Source organism: Rattus norvegicus, chromosome X (genome assembly GCF_021556685.1).
Source record: "Rattus norvegicus strain SHRSP/BbbUtx chromosome X, alternate assembly SHRSP_T2T, whole genome shotgun sequence".
Classification (NCBI taxonomy): Eukaryota; Metazoa; Chordata; class Mammalia; order Rodentia; family Muridae; genus Rattus; species Rattus norvegicus.
Window position 1 is genome coordinate 89205695 of NC_141554.1, and position 15574 is coordinate 89221268.

Below are 15574 nucleotides of genomic sequence, written 5' to 3' on the forward strand. Positions count from 1 at the left end.
TCATAAGGGAAATGCAAATCAAAACAACCCTGAGATTTCACCTACACCAGTGAGAATGGCTAATATCCAAAACTCAGGTGACAGCAAATGCTGGCGAGGATACGGAGAAAGAGAAACACTCCTCCATTTTTGGTGGGATTGCAGACTGGTACAACCATTCTGAAAATCAGTCTGGAGGTTCCTCAGAAAATTGGACATTGAACTGCCTGAGGATCCAGCTATACCTCTCTTTGGCATATACCCAAAAGATGCCCCAACATATAAAAAGGACATGTGCTCCACTATGTTCATAGCAGCCTTATTTATAATAGCCAGAAGGTGGAAAGAACCCAGATGCCCTTCAACAGAGGAATGGATACAGAAAATGTGGTACATCTACACAATGGAATATTACTCAGCTATCAAAAACAATGACTTTATGAAATTCATAGACAAATGGTTTGAACTGGAAAATATCATCCTGAGTGAGGTAACCCAATCACAGAGAAACACACATGGTATGCACTCATTGATAAGTGGCTATTAGCCCAAATGCTTGAATTACCCTAGATGCGTAGAACACATGAAACTCAAGACGGATGATCAAAATGTGAATGCTTCACTCTTTCTTTAAAAAAGGAACAAGAATACCCTTGGCAGGGAATAGAGAACCAAAGATTAAAACAGAGGCAGAAGGAACACCCATTCAGAGCCTGCCCCACATGTGGCCTATACATATACAGCCACCCAATTAGACAAGATGGATGAAGCAAAGAAGTGCAGGCAGACAGGAACCGCATGTAGATCTCTCCTGAAAGACACAGCAGGAATACAACAAATAGAGTGGCGAATGCCAGCAGCAAACCACTGAATTACTGCTGATTTTACCCTTTATGAATTTGTATAATTGCATAGAGTCGTTTGATTTTACAATTGAAACAGAAAAACATTCAGAAACAAGAAAATGGAAACATATTATCAATGTCTAGAACATTGGTCTAGGGAATATTGTACAGCCATTTTAATTTAAAAAGTTGCTTTATAAAAAAATCACTTCTAAATAGCTGCTATGCTAAACTAACTCAGAATGGTCGTATTATTATTATATTTCTCTATTTTTCTTTAATTTTCTGTTTAGTAGTATACTAGTCAACATGGCAAAAGAACTTACCTTGCACACTTGAGATGAGTTACTTATACATACAAGCTATAAGTCAATCAACAGAGAAATATATTTATTTCCAAAATTTTAGCATCTTTTCAAGATAAATATCGATATCTTATGTTGTATACTGAGATCTGAGCAATCACATGGATTTTTTTATAAAAGTCTCCTTCAGTTCATTCCTGAATTACTAATCGTTCCTACAATACAAAGTGGTCTGAAGACTTTGAAATGATTTGTGACAGTTATTGTACAGACCTGGCTTTGGATTCTTTGGTTAATTCTTTGGATTAAATGTTTGCTTCTTCACAAAATTCATACCTTACATTGTAATCCATATAATGTTATTAAGATTTAAGATCTTTTGGTAATGTCTGGATTACGATGGTTTCATTTTCATGAATGGCTTTAATTCTTACGTAAATAAGACTTGAGAATTACTTTTAATTCTATTGCTGACAGCCTTATCTGAGAATGAAATATATTTTGTGTTTAAGAGCTTTCCAACCTGTGGCATATATCTTACTTTTTTTCTGTGATAAGGCACCCTGATTAAGCAACTTATAAAATGCTTTTTATTGCTTACATTATCTAAAGAGGAGTTCAAGGCCAACATGACAGGAGCATAGAATCAGGCAGACAGGCATGATGCAGCAGTAGCCGAGAATTTACATCTTGACATTTTGATCCACAAGAATAAGACACCTACAGCTAACTGGGACTTTGAAACTTAGTCCAAGCTAACTGGCTTGAATTTTGAAACCTCAAAACTCACAACTAGTGACACATCCATTCCAAGAAGGCAGATCCACTTCCTAATCTTTCCCAAAGACATTTTCTAGCTAGAAACCATGAATTCATAAACATGCTTGTATGGTGTCATTCTAATTCAAAACACATCTTTCTACTCCCTGGACCCTACAAACTTATGGCCATACAAAAGACTACCTCATGAAGATCCTGACTGAACAAGGCTAGAGCTTTACCACCACTATGGAGAGGGAAACTGTGACATAAAGGAGAAGCTGTGCTATGTTGCCCTGGACTTTGAGCAAGGAATGGCTACTGCTGCATCATCTTCCTCCTTGGAAAAGAGTTATGAACTGCCTGATGGGCAGGTAATCACCATTGGCAATGAGTGGTTCTGGTGTCTAGAGGCATTCTTCCAGTCTTCCTTCCTGGGCATGGAGTCTTGTGGCATCCATGAGACTACCTTCATCTGCATCATGAAGTGTGATATGGATATTTACATAGACCTGTATTCCAGTACAGTTCTGTCTGGTGATACCACCATGTATTCAGGCACTGCTGATAGGATGCAGAAGGAGATCACAACCCTAGCACCCAGCACAATGAAGATTAAGATCATTGCTCCCCCTGAGTCCAAGTACTTATTCCAGATTAGCGGCTCCATCCTGGCCTCACTGTCTACCTTCCAGGAGATGTGGATCAGCAAGCAGGAGTATTATGAGTCAGGCCCCTCCACTGTCTACTGCAAATGCTTCTAGATGGGCTAAATGGGTGTCATGTATCTGCTGCATGAGCTGATTGTGAAGTTTTGATTTGCCCTGGCAAATGTACACCTCATGCTAGCCTCATGAAAATGGAATAAGCCTTTGAAAAGAAATTTGTCCCTGAAGCTTGTATCCGATATCATTACTGGATTGTAGAACTTGTTGCTGATTTTTGACTTTGTATTCAAGTTAACTGTTCCCTTGGTTTATGTTTAATACCATGTGCATATCTTGATTTCATCCGTAGTTCATGTGTCTCAGTCACTTGGTGGCTAGGCAGAGCACACTGTGCAAGAAAAGTCCCCAGCCTAGTGGATCTCTGTGAGCACCACATAGTAATCTGTTCAGGGTATTTAACCCACAACAGACTTCTAGGATTTCACAAGTCTGGTAAGGGTTCCTGAACCAGATACCACTTCCCCCTGGCAATTTATGTAAGTTTTTTTTGTACTCAATACTTTAAGAAATGACAATTTTTTTCTCTACTGATCAGTAAGAACATTAGGCCCCAGCAACATGTCATTGTGTGAAGAAAAATATATCGTTCTGTAGTACAGCTTGAGGTCAGGGATGGAGATTGCTCCTGAAGTTCTTTTATTGTTCAGGGTTTTTGTTTGTTTGTTTGTTTTGGTTTGTTTTTTTTTTTTAGTATCCTGTTTTTGGGTTTCTTGTGCTTGTTTGTTTGTTTGTCTTTTCATATGAAACTGTGAATTATTCCTTCAAAATCAGTACAGAATTGTGTTGGAATTCTTAAGGTTATTGCATGGAATATGTAGATTGCTTTTCAAAAGATGGCCATTTTCTCTCTGTTAGTTCTATATATCCATGAGCATAGGCAATCTTTCTCTCTTCTGCAATGTTTTCAATTTCTTTCGCCAGGTGTTTGAAGTTCTTGTCATAAAGATCTTTCACTTGCTTGGTTAGAATTACGCTAAAATATTTTAAATTATACATGGCAATTGTAAAAAGTTGTTTCCAGAATTTTTTCTCGGCCGAGTTATCCTTCATATAAAGGAGGGCTACTGATTTCTTTGAGTAAATTTTTTATCCATCCACTTTGCTGGAGCTGTTTTTTTACTGTAGAAGTTTTCTGGTATAATTCTTGGGGTTGCTTTTGTATACTATCATATCATCTGCAAATAGGAATAGTTTGACGTCTTCCTTTCCCATATGTATCTGCCTAGATTTCCTTTACTTCTCTTATTGCTTTCAATAGAACTTCAAGTACTATATTGAATAGATAGGGAGAGACTGTGAAGCCTTGATTTATCCCTGATTTCAGTTGTACTGCTTTGATTTTCTCTCCTTTTGGTTTAATGTTGGCTGTCTGCTTGCTATATACTGCTTTGATTATGTTTAGAAATGTGGCTTGTATCCTTACTCTCTCTAATACATTTACCATGAAGGTGTATGGTATTTTCAAAGGGATTTTCAACATCTACTGACATGATCATGTGATTTTTCTTTAAGATTATTTATATATTATATTAATAAATTTTCACATATTGAACCATACCTGTATCCCTGGGATGAAGGCAACTTGGTCATGATGGATGATATATTTTATGTGTTCCTGGATTTGTGAGTATTTTATTGAGTATATTTAAATCAATGTTCACAAGAGAAACCGTTCTGAAATTTTCTTCTTTGTTGAATCTCTGTTTGATTATCTATCCAGGGGACCGTGTCTTCAAAGAATGAGTTTTGCAGTGTTCCTTTTGTTTTCATTTTGGGGATTAGTTTGATTAGTATTGTTAGTAGGTCTTCTTTGTAAGTCTAGTAGAATTCTGCATTAAAACTATTTGGTCTTTGGCTATTTCTGGTTGGAAAACCTTTAATCATTGCTTTTATTTCTTTAAGGATTATGGGGATCTTTAAATAGTTTGCATAATCTTGACTTTACTTACTAATTGGTACTCTTTTGGTGTTCTTGATTCTTTGTTTTTCCTATACATTTTTGGTGTAGTTTTAAATTACTGGTATGTGAACATTCTAATTTCTTTATGGAAGCACATAGTGCTATGAGCATTTCTCTTAGCACTGCTTTCTTTGTGTCCCTTAATTTTGAGCACATTGTGCCTCCATTTTCTTTAAATTCTAAAATGACTTTAATTTCTTCTTTCTTTCTTTCTTTCTTTCTTTCTTCCTTCCTTCCTTCCTTCCTTCCTTCCTTCCTTCCTTCATTCATTCCTTCCTTCCTTTCCTAGTCCAGAAACCATTGAGGAACTTTTTGTTCAATTTCTATGAGTGTATATGTTTTTTGGTATGTCTATTGTTGTTGAAGTCCAGCTTTAATCCATGGTGGTCTGATAAGATACAATGTATTACTTCATTTTTGTTTGAACTCTTCAGGCTTGACTTTATTATTGACTATATGGTAAACTTTGTAGAAGGATTCATGAACTGCTCAGAAGAAAATATATTCTCTTGTGTTTGGTTGAAATATTAAACAGATGTCTATTATGTCCATTTGCTTCATAATATCTGTTTGATTATTTTTCTGTTTCTTTTTTGTCTGGACAACCTATCAATATGTGAGAATGGAATATTGAGTTCTCCCATTATTAATGTGTGGAGTTCAAGGTCCACTTTAAGCTGCTTTAGCAATATTTCTTTTACAAATGTCATTGCTCTTCTATTTGGGGCATAGATGTTCATAACTGAAATATGATCTTGGTAGATTTTTCCTTTAATAAATATGATGTGTCCTTCCCTATCTTCTTTGATCAATTTTGGTTGAAAGTCTATTTTATTACACATGAGAATGACTACTCCGGCTTTTTTCTTGGGTCCATTTGTTTAGAAAACTTTTCTCCAGGCCTTTATGCTGAGAAAATATCTACCTTTATTGCTGTGGTGTTTGTTTCCTTTTTTGTAACTGAATGATGGGTCCTCTTTTCACCTCCATTCTGTTAGCCTGTGTGTTTTCATTGAACAATTGAGTTCATTGATGTTGAGCGATATTAATAACCAATGGTGATTTTTTCCTATTATTTTGATATTATTTTGATGTTGATGTAGTATGTGTGTGTGTATGTGTGTGTGTGTGTGTGTGTGTGTGTGTGTGTGTGTGAGAGAGAGAGAGAGAGAGAGAGAGAGAGAGAGAGAGAGAGAGAGAGAGAGAAGGAGGAGGAGGAGGAGGGGGAGAAGGATTGAGGGTATGTGTGTGCTTCCTTTCTTGGGGGGGGTGGTCAGTATTGAGTTACTTCTTTACTAGGTGGTTTTAGTTCTTATTGGTTTTTATTTTGTTTTGTTTTTATTTAGTTGCTGTGATTTTTATGTAGTTATCCTCATTGATTTGAAGTTTTCTTTGTAGTATTTTGTGTAAGGTTGGATTTGTGCATAGATATTGTTTAGGTTTGGATTTGTCTTGAAATGTCTTCTTTTCTCCATCTATAGTAATTGAGAGTTTTACTGGCTATTGCAGTCTGTGTTGGCACCTGTTGCTTTTAAGGGATTGCAAAATAACTGATCAGACACTTCTGGTTTCTAAAGTCTGTTGAGAATTCAGGTAAATTCTGATATATCTTCTTTTGTATGTTACCTGGCTTTTTTCTCTTGTAGCTTTGAATACTCTTTGTTCTATAGAAATTGTGTTTTGATTATTATGTAGTGGGAGGATTTTCTTTTCTGGTCTAGTTTCATTGATGTTCTATAAGCTTCTTGTATGTTTATAGGCCTGTCTTTCTTTAGATTGGCAACGTTTTCTTCCATTATATTGTTGATAGTATTTTCTAGGCCTTGAAGCTAGGACTCTTCAACTTCTTCTATTCTTATTTTTCTTACATTCAGTTTTTTTTATGGCATCACAGATTTCTTAGATGTTTTGTGTCAGGGGTTATTTAGATTTAAAATTTTCATTGACTAATAAATCATTTCTTCTACTGTATCTTCTACTCCTGAAATCCTCTTTTCCATCTCCTATATTCTTTTGGCGATGCTAGGATTTGTTATTCCTCATGACTTCCCTAGGTTTTCCATCTCCAGATTTTTTTTTATTTTGTGTTTTCTTTATTGTTTCTATTTCCATTTCAGGTCTAAAACACTTTTATTAACTTCCTTCACCTGATTAATTGTATTTTCCTGTATTACTTTAAGCAATTTATTTCTTTATTCTTTAAAATATCTACCTGTTTCTTTGAATTTTTCAGTATTTATTTAATTGTTCTTCCATATTTATTCTGGGGGTGATGTTTGTTCTTTTTTTGGATACTTTTTAATTTACATCAAATATTGTCCCCTTTCTCTGTTTCCCATTCATAAACCCCCTATCTCATTTCCGTCTCCTGCTGCTGCTTCAATGAGGGTGTTCCCCCACCCATCTCCCTCTTCCCACCTGGACATTCCTCTGCACAGGAGGAATTGAGACTTGGCAGGACCAACGGCTTCTCCCATTGATGCCCAATAAGGCCATTCTCTGCTAAATATGCAGCTGGAGTCATGGGTCTGTCCATGTGTACTCTTTGGGTAGTGGTTTAGTCCCTTGTAGCTCTGGCTGGTTGCTATTGTTGTTCTTATGGGGTTGCAAATCCCTTCAGCTCCTGCAATCCTTTCTCTAACTGCTCCACTGGGGATCCCATTCTAGTTCAATGGTTGGCTGCTAGCATTTGCCCATAAATTTGTCATGCTCTGGCAGACCCTCTCAGGAGACAACTATATCACTCTCTTGTCAGCTTGCACTTCTTGGCATCAGCAGTATTGTCTGGGTTTGGTGGTTGTATATGCACTGGATCCCCAAGTAGGGCAGTCTCAGGATGGCCTTTCCTTTACTCTCAGCTCCAAACTTTGTCTCTGTAATTCCTCCTGTGAATATTTTTGTTACCCCTTCTAAGAAGGACTGAAGCACTTTGGTCATCCTTATTCTTGAGCTTCATGTGGTCTGTGGCTTGTATCTTGGGTAATCTAAGCCTTTGGTCTAATATCCACTTATCAGGGAGTGAATACCATATGGGGTGTATGTGTGTGTGTGTGTGTGTGTGTGTGTGTGTGTGTGTGTGTGTGTGTGTGCGTGTGTGTTTGGATTACCTCACACAAGAAGATATTTTCTAGTTCCATCCATTTGCCTATGAATTTCATGAAGTCATTGTTTCTAAAAGCTGAGTATACTTCATTATGTAGATGAACCACTTTTCTGTATCCATTCTTCATTTTAAGGGCATCTGGGTTCTTTCCAGCTTCTGGCTCTTATAAATAAGGCTGCTACGAACATAGTGGAGCATGTGTCCTTTTTATATGTTGGAACATATTTTGGGTATATGCCCAGGAGTGGTATATCTGGTTCCTAGCAATAGTATCGTTTTCTCTTCAAATACCTTTATAATCTTTGTAAGATTATATTTAAGATCATTTTCCTATGTTTCAGTTGTGTTGTACATATACAGGTCTTTCTCTAATTGGATATCTGTGCTCTGATGGATTCATATTCCCTGTCATTGTTGAGTGTGTTTGTTCAAGGGCTTTTAGCCATATGGATGGCTTTCATCCCTGAATGTTCCTTTTGTAGTAGGTATTTGGAAAGTAGACACTCAGGGGAGAACTTCAATAATACTGATATGGCAAGCCTCTGATGGATATACTTGGGTTGTATGGTTTCAGGTCAGCAGGTCACTATGGCTCAGATTACAAAGATCTGTATGGTTCAGGATCTGTAGGTCTGTATCATTCAAGGTCCACAAGTCTGATAAAGGTAGCCTGAGAATTGCTGGGAGTATGAAAGTAAACTTGGAAATCAGATTGTACAGAGCAGCTTGGTGTGCCACAGAGGATTTAGCAAGTAGGAAAGATAGGTGGGGAAGAGGGAATTTAACATGTATGGGTCAGTGTACACAGGTCTGATAAAGGTGGGCAGAGAGTTTTTTATAGACAACTGTAACAAGCAATTATAACATTCTGCAAAATATGAACAAGATACAATTTATTTAAACAACTATAGATCTTATAACTCTTGGGCATTCCTAAGCTATAGAGGTGTTTTTTTTATTTTGTTTTGTTTTATTTTTAGGTTTTTTTTTTTCTGTTTTGTTTTGTTACCATTGGCAAGTATCTTAGATCTACACATGAGTTTATACTAATGTAGTGATTCAGAGTAGCACCTTGGAAGAGCCTTAGACTAGAGCTAGAAACCAGCAAGATTAAATTTGTGGTTTGAGGGCTGGAGAGATGGCTCAGTGGTTAAGAGCACCGGCTGCTCTTCCAGAGGTCTTGAGTTCAATTCCCAGCAACGACATGGTGGCTCACAACCTGGTGTGTCTGAAGTCAGTGACAGTGTACTCACAGATATAAAATAAATATTTAAAAAAATTGTGGTTTGATTGTGACTAGAAAATACAAACATTCAACCCCATCATTTGTCAGTCAAATGAATGAGGCAGGAAGAGTGGGTTATAAATGCTTTTAAATGAGGTTGGTTTGTCCATTGATGTCCTGAGATAAGTGCATGCCTAAAAACGTATGAAAGCAGTTTCTCTATCTCTGTAAGTCTTCCTTAATTATTTAATCCTTGGTAGTTCATCAATAGTGGACTTTAGCATAAACTTGGAAAAGCTAAAATAGTATGTGAATATATGCATAAATAAACATCATAATATTCCACTTAATAGCAAGTTGTTAATGTTTTACAATGACAGAAGCAATCAATTTACTCAACCCTTTTCTCATTTTTACTAAACTTTGTATATAAACCTTGTTATTGCAGTATCTTTTCATTAAGTCAAAATACCTTATAAATTATATTGAAAATTATTTTCAATGCAAAAATTATATTAAACATACAAAATATTTATAGGAAATTTTTAATTAAAATGTAATTACATGATTTGACCATAAAATAATTTTAAACCATTTTGAAAATTTCAAATTTCCTGTTAAGATTCATTTGTTTTCTTTGCAAGTTTTGGTTTTCAATGTTAATCTCTGTTTTATTACAGTTTGTTTTGCAAATTGCTTCAGAATGCATTCAGTCTTTCTATGCAGTTACTATGTGAATATATAAATAGAACACAATAGATAAAATTTGAACAAGAGAAGCTGCCAGAAGCAGTGTAATTGCTGCCCCAGAAGAAACTAAAATTGAAAGGCTCTTTGATGACTCTGTTTCTTAGGGCTGACAATTTTTCCAGAATGACTTTGTAGTTAGCAAGTTTATAGCATCATTTGCAATCCTGAAGAACTGACACTTAATGATACTATTCTGTCCTGTCTTTCTTCTGCTATCTTGTTTTTTGTTTTGTTTTTTTAAATAAGCCCAAAGAAATCAGATATATTTCCTCCAATGTTTACAGTTTCTAATTAAAATAGAAAGGCAGTTTCAGGATATCAATGCACTATTGAACAAGTAGGTTTTTGTTTTGCTGTAAGAATGAAACCATACCAATTAGTAATGTTTTGACCAACATGTTAAATAAAGAGAAAAGCAAAAAGCACCTCACTGCATGACATAAGAAGTGAAGGGTTTATTTTTCTTGGCTATCAAGAAAATTAAAAAGTAATGTAGTTCATAACTTATTTTGCTGCTTGAGAATACTGGTATGGAACCAGGTTTGTTTTTAATCCAACATCTTCATTGTGTGACTTTCTTACTTAGAGCTAGAATATATTATCTGTGCATAAATTATCTCTTTGTGCTAGGCAGGAAGAAGTGAACTGGAGAAAAGAAAATTCCGAAAATGTTCAACTTTAAAGCCAGGGAAATTTTGTTTGTGAATAAAAATCTCAAGGGACTTCTACCTGTATCTGATTGGTCACAACTAGATCACAAACCAGCTCCTCAAAACAAAGAATGGATTGTTAAATTCTCTGGGCATATTGCCTGCCAACAGACTAAAAGTAGGATTCGATTAGTAAGAAAGACATAATATAGTTTGGACAAGCACATAGAACTTTTGCCTGAAAAAATTTTGTCTTACTTTATATATAGCTATCATGTAACAAATACTTTCTTAAGACATTGATATTGAAAATATTGAATTAGTGGCACTAGATAAGGCTTTGCTTTTCATATTCTGAATAATTTCTTTTCTAAATTTTCACAGTAAGTGAGTACCATTCTCTAGTTAGAGATGTTAAAATGAATAAACATAATTTTCATTTTGGGGTGTTTTGTCTGTCATTTAAGGCTTATACTTGAGACAAACTATAAATAAAAATGATTGCTTTCACTGTATGTGTCAAAGAAATATTTCAATGCCAACATTACATTCAAGTAATGAAAGAGCTGTTAAACCTGCTTCTAAGAAATAGTCACCTTGTTATTTTAAGTGTTCTGTTCAAATACAAACACTATTCTCAAGAGAAATTCTGGCAATTAAACATTTATATCATACAATAGACTGTTTAAACCTGTGATACTTAGAATTAAATGCCTTACTGCACATAGTTTTGGCTTGCTGAATGCAGACTTCCCTGTTCTTGTAAAGCTATTATGAATCTGTAATCACTTCCTGAGAAGAAAGTAGCCTTCTTATGAAAATCAATCCCACAGATCAGAGGATGCTAGTCGATTGTGACCTTTAGGACATTTCTCTGCTGTTTTCTTTGCCTGTAGATTTGCCCTTTCCATACAAGTGTAATATTTACTTGGGAAAATTAGTCTTTTTGCATATGATCAGTATCATCCCTTTTAAGAATAAAACAAGTGTAAGTACAATATGATTGGATACTACTCTAAATCCAGTACACAAAATCATGTAAGCCAGGAGTTTTGCCAATAAAATAAAAATCATCAACCAAATCTATACCAATAATATGCATGAGGATTGTAATTAAAATGTTATATGGCTTGTAGAATTTCTGCTGAGTATATTTTAATTGTTTTGGGAATTTACAAGACTGGATATCTATGAGATTATGTATGTTGCTGGCTTGTAGAGCTCTCTGTATTATCCATAAATATCTAATAGTTGCACTGAAATAAAAAAGGGCAGAAAAAATTCCACAAGTTCTCACTCCATGTGGATCCTTGTGCTCTGTTTGTCTGTCAGCTGCTTTCACACACTGTCCCCTTGATGGTTTGTTACCACACCTGACACATACATTGCATTTCACTGGCAGTGCTAGTGTGACCCCACACCAAGCTAGCCCAAAGCATTCTATAGCCTAGCATGGCTTTCCATCACGGACTCTGCTCACACTCCCACCAACCCAGTAAAATAATGATCCAACAAACTGCAACCCAAAAACCAGATTTATATGTTAAATACTCAATGTACAATACATCCACACAATAATTTACAATCAATTGATAAGTATATAAACCACCCATCTAGATAAGATATAATTTGGTCATCTAGACACACAAAATCCTGTATACATCCATCCATTAAGAATTTGGCATGGAGTCGACTATGTTTTATGCTATTTAAATAAAGTGTATTTAATGTAAAAAAAAGAATAGTCATAACAACCTGTAAACGTGCAGAGAGAAACCTTAACATGTGCCAACATGTTCTCTCTGCTCCCCCTCCCCTTGCCCTGGTCTCCTCTTCTCTCTAAAACTTTTCTCCCACCAATCCTTCTTTCTCATCTAATGACAGGCCTTGTTCTATTCTTCATCTGCATAATGACATCAACCTTCATCTACTAACTTTATATTGTTTACCTAAACAATATAAATTATTTTTAAAATAAGAAATAAAAGACTGCACCCAGATCTGAAGGGATACAGTCAAACAGCACCCTGTACCCAAGTCCCGTGGGAGGGAGAGCTAGACCTTCAGAGTGGCAGACATGCCTGGGAAACCAGAGGAGACTACTCTCCGCCCACATTTCTGACTCTAGAGGAAAACGCCTAGTGCCATCTGGGCACCCTGTGCACAGGGACCCCGGAGAAGGAGGGGCAGGCCCTTCTGGTTGTTGCCCTCATGGAGAGCTGAAACCTAGCCCCAAAGAGCAACTTCATGCCCAACACCAGAGGTAAGACCAACTTTTCTTTTTTTTTTTTTTTCTTTTTCTTTTTTTTGGGGCTGGGGACCGAACCCAGGGCCTTGTACTTGCTACGCAAGCGCTCTACCACTGAGCTAAATCTCCAACCCAAGATCAACTTTTCTGCTCCAAGTGACCTGCCTGGTGGATTCAGAACACACAAAGGCAAAATTCCTCTGGGACTGGACACTTCCGGTTTCTAGCTGGAGCCCAAACCTTGCTGATTCCAGCCCATAGCTTGACTGTATCTGGTTGGATGTGGTGGTCCTTAATCCACTTGGACTTAAGCTTTTTACAGGGTGATAAGAATGGATCAATCTGCAATCTTCTACATGCTGACCTCCAGTTGAACCAGCACCATTGCTATGTTTTTTCCATTTGATGGTTTTGGTTCCTTTGTCAAAAATCAAGTGACCATAGGTGTATGGGTTCACTTCGGGGTCTTCAATTCTATTCCAATGGTCTATCTGCCTGTCTCTGTCCCAATACCATACAGTTTTTATCACTATTGCTCTGTAATACTGCTTGAGATTTGACCTCACATCAGTCAGAATTGCTAAGATCAAAAACTCAGGTGACAGCAGATGCTGGGGAGGATGCGGAGAAAGAGGAACACTCCTCCATTGTTGGTGGGATTGCAGACTGGTACAACCATTCTGGAAATCAGTCTGGAGGTTCCTCAGAAAATTGGACATTGAACTACCTGAGGACCCAGCTATACCTCTCTTGGGCATATATCCAAAAGATGCCCCAACATATGACAAAGGCACGTGCTCCATTATGTTCATAGCAACCTTATTTATAATAGCCAGAAGCTGGAAAGAACCCAGATGCCCTTCAACAGAGGAATTGATACAGAAAATATGGTACATCCACACAATGTAATACTAACCAGCTATCAAAAACAATGACTTTTTGAAATTCATAGGCAGATGTATGGAACTGGAAAATATCATCCTGAGTAAGGTAACCCAAACACAGAAAAACACACATGGTATGCACTCACTGATAAGTGGATATTAGCCCAAATGCTGGAATTACCCTAGATGCACAGAACACATGAAACTCAAGAAGGATGACCAAAATGCGGATGCTTTACTCCTTCTTTAAAAGGGGAACAAGAATACACTTGGGAGGGGATAGGGAGGCAAAGTTTAGAATAGAGGCTAAAAGAATGCCCATTCAGAGCCTGCCCTACATGTGGCCCATACAGATACAGCCACCAAACTAGATAAGATGGATGAAGCAAAGAAGTTCGGGCTGAACGGAACCAGATGTAGATCTCTCCTGAAAGACACAGCCAAAATACAGCAAATACATAGGCAAATGCCAGCAGCAAACCACTGAACTGAGATCAGGACCCCCATTGAAGGAATCAGAGAAAGGACTGAAAGAACTGAAGGGGCTTGAGACCCCATATGAACAACAATGACAACCAACCAGAGCCTCCAGGGACTAAGCCACTACCCAAAGACTATACATGGACTGACTCTGGGCTCCAACTGCATAGGTAACAATAAATAGCCTACTAAGGGCACCAGTGGAAGGGGAAGCCTGTGGTCCTGCCATGGCTGGACCCCCATTGAACAGGATTCTTGCGGGGAGGGCAGTAATGGGGGCAGTATGGGGAGAGTACACCCATATAGAAGGGGAAGGCCTAGGAGGATGATGACCTGGAAACTTGGAAAGGTAATAACAATTTAAATGTAAATAAGAAATACCCAATTTAATAAAGATGAAAAAAAAGAAATAAAATAATGTAATATGTTTATTTTTATGTTTGATATTTAATTTTCATTGACAATTTCATATTCTGGTTACTCTCCTTCCCTTACTCACTTACTACCTTACATATCAATCACATTTCATATTCCACAAGACTTTTTTTGTATAGATTAGTTATTTCTATTTAGTTCTGCTTTGTAGTTCATTTACTTTAATAAGAGTCATCTGCGTGAGCCCTGTATTGACTCTGTATACTGTAGCTTTGTACAGACACCAGTGCACACACAAGTGATGGCCATAACTACCCCCGAATCCATCGGTAGTATTTAATCAGAAAAGAGGAAAGCCCCCTGAGCCCATTCACCGTCTATTCCTAACTATTGAGAGGCACATTCTTGGTCTGACCCAAAGCAGGTGTTGTGAATTCCTGTACACACACACACACACACACACACACACACACACACACACACACACTTATTTCCCAAATCTTAAAGGAGATGTTACAAACATATTTTTTATGGCGGGGCATTTACTCTCAGTTTCTGGAGTAGCCATGAGTCTGTCCACTTATTACCATTCCTCAGGAAAGTATTCCCAATTAAAGCTGAGAGTAAATTCCTCATAAATAAACATGAATATTTAGAAGATACTTCATTATTGTTAACTCATACTTACTCAGTAATTAATCACTCTTTCTTTTCCTCTTTAAATCATATTTTCTTGTTTTATAAAATTATATTTCATAATTTTGATTTTATTTATTTTTATTATTCCTATGTGTGCCTGAAAACAAGTCATTATTATTTAATTCAAATTTTATACTTCATTACTATTAGGTATTTTTTCATTTAAAAATTACTTGTATGTGTGTCTGTGTGCTTGCATGTAAAATATTCATCTACCTGGTTTTGGCTTCCTGGCACCTTCTCCTTTCTCATTGCTTCTTGTTTCCATTAACCTCTTGTCCTTTAGACAGGTTCATTTCTACTTTCATGTAATATATGCAGGCATATATTTTATGTGACTATAACATTTTGGAAACACAAATGAATGGAAACATAATATTTGTCTTTCTAAGACTGACTGTGTTGCTTTGAATATGCTTGGCCAAAGGAATGGCACTATTTAGAAGTGAGCCTTGTTGGAGTAGGTCTGTCACTGTAGGTGTGCGCTTTAAGATCCTATCATAACTACCTGGAAGTCAGTCTTCCATTAGCAGTCTTCAGATGAAGTTATAGAACTCTCAGCAACTCCTGTACCATGGCTGCTT

At 36.8% G+C, this 15574-nt stretch overlaps 1 pseudogene; it reads left to right on the forward strand.

The window, feature by feature from the left end:
• Positions 1 to 2143: 2143 nt before the first annotated feature.
• Positions 2144 to 2652, forward strand: Actb-ps1 (actin, beta, pseudogene 1; annotated as a pseudogene).
• The last annotated feature ends 12922 nt before the right edge of the window (positions 2653 to 15574 follow it).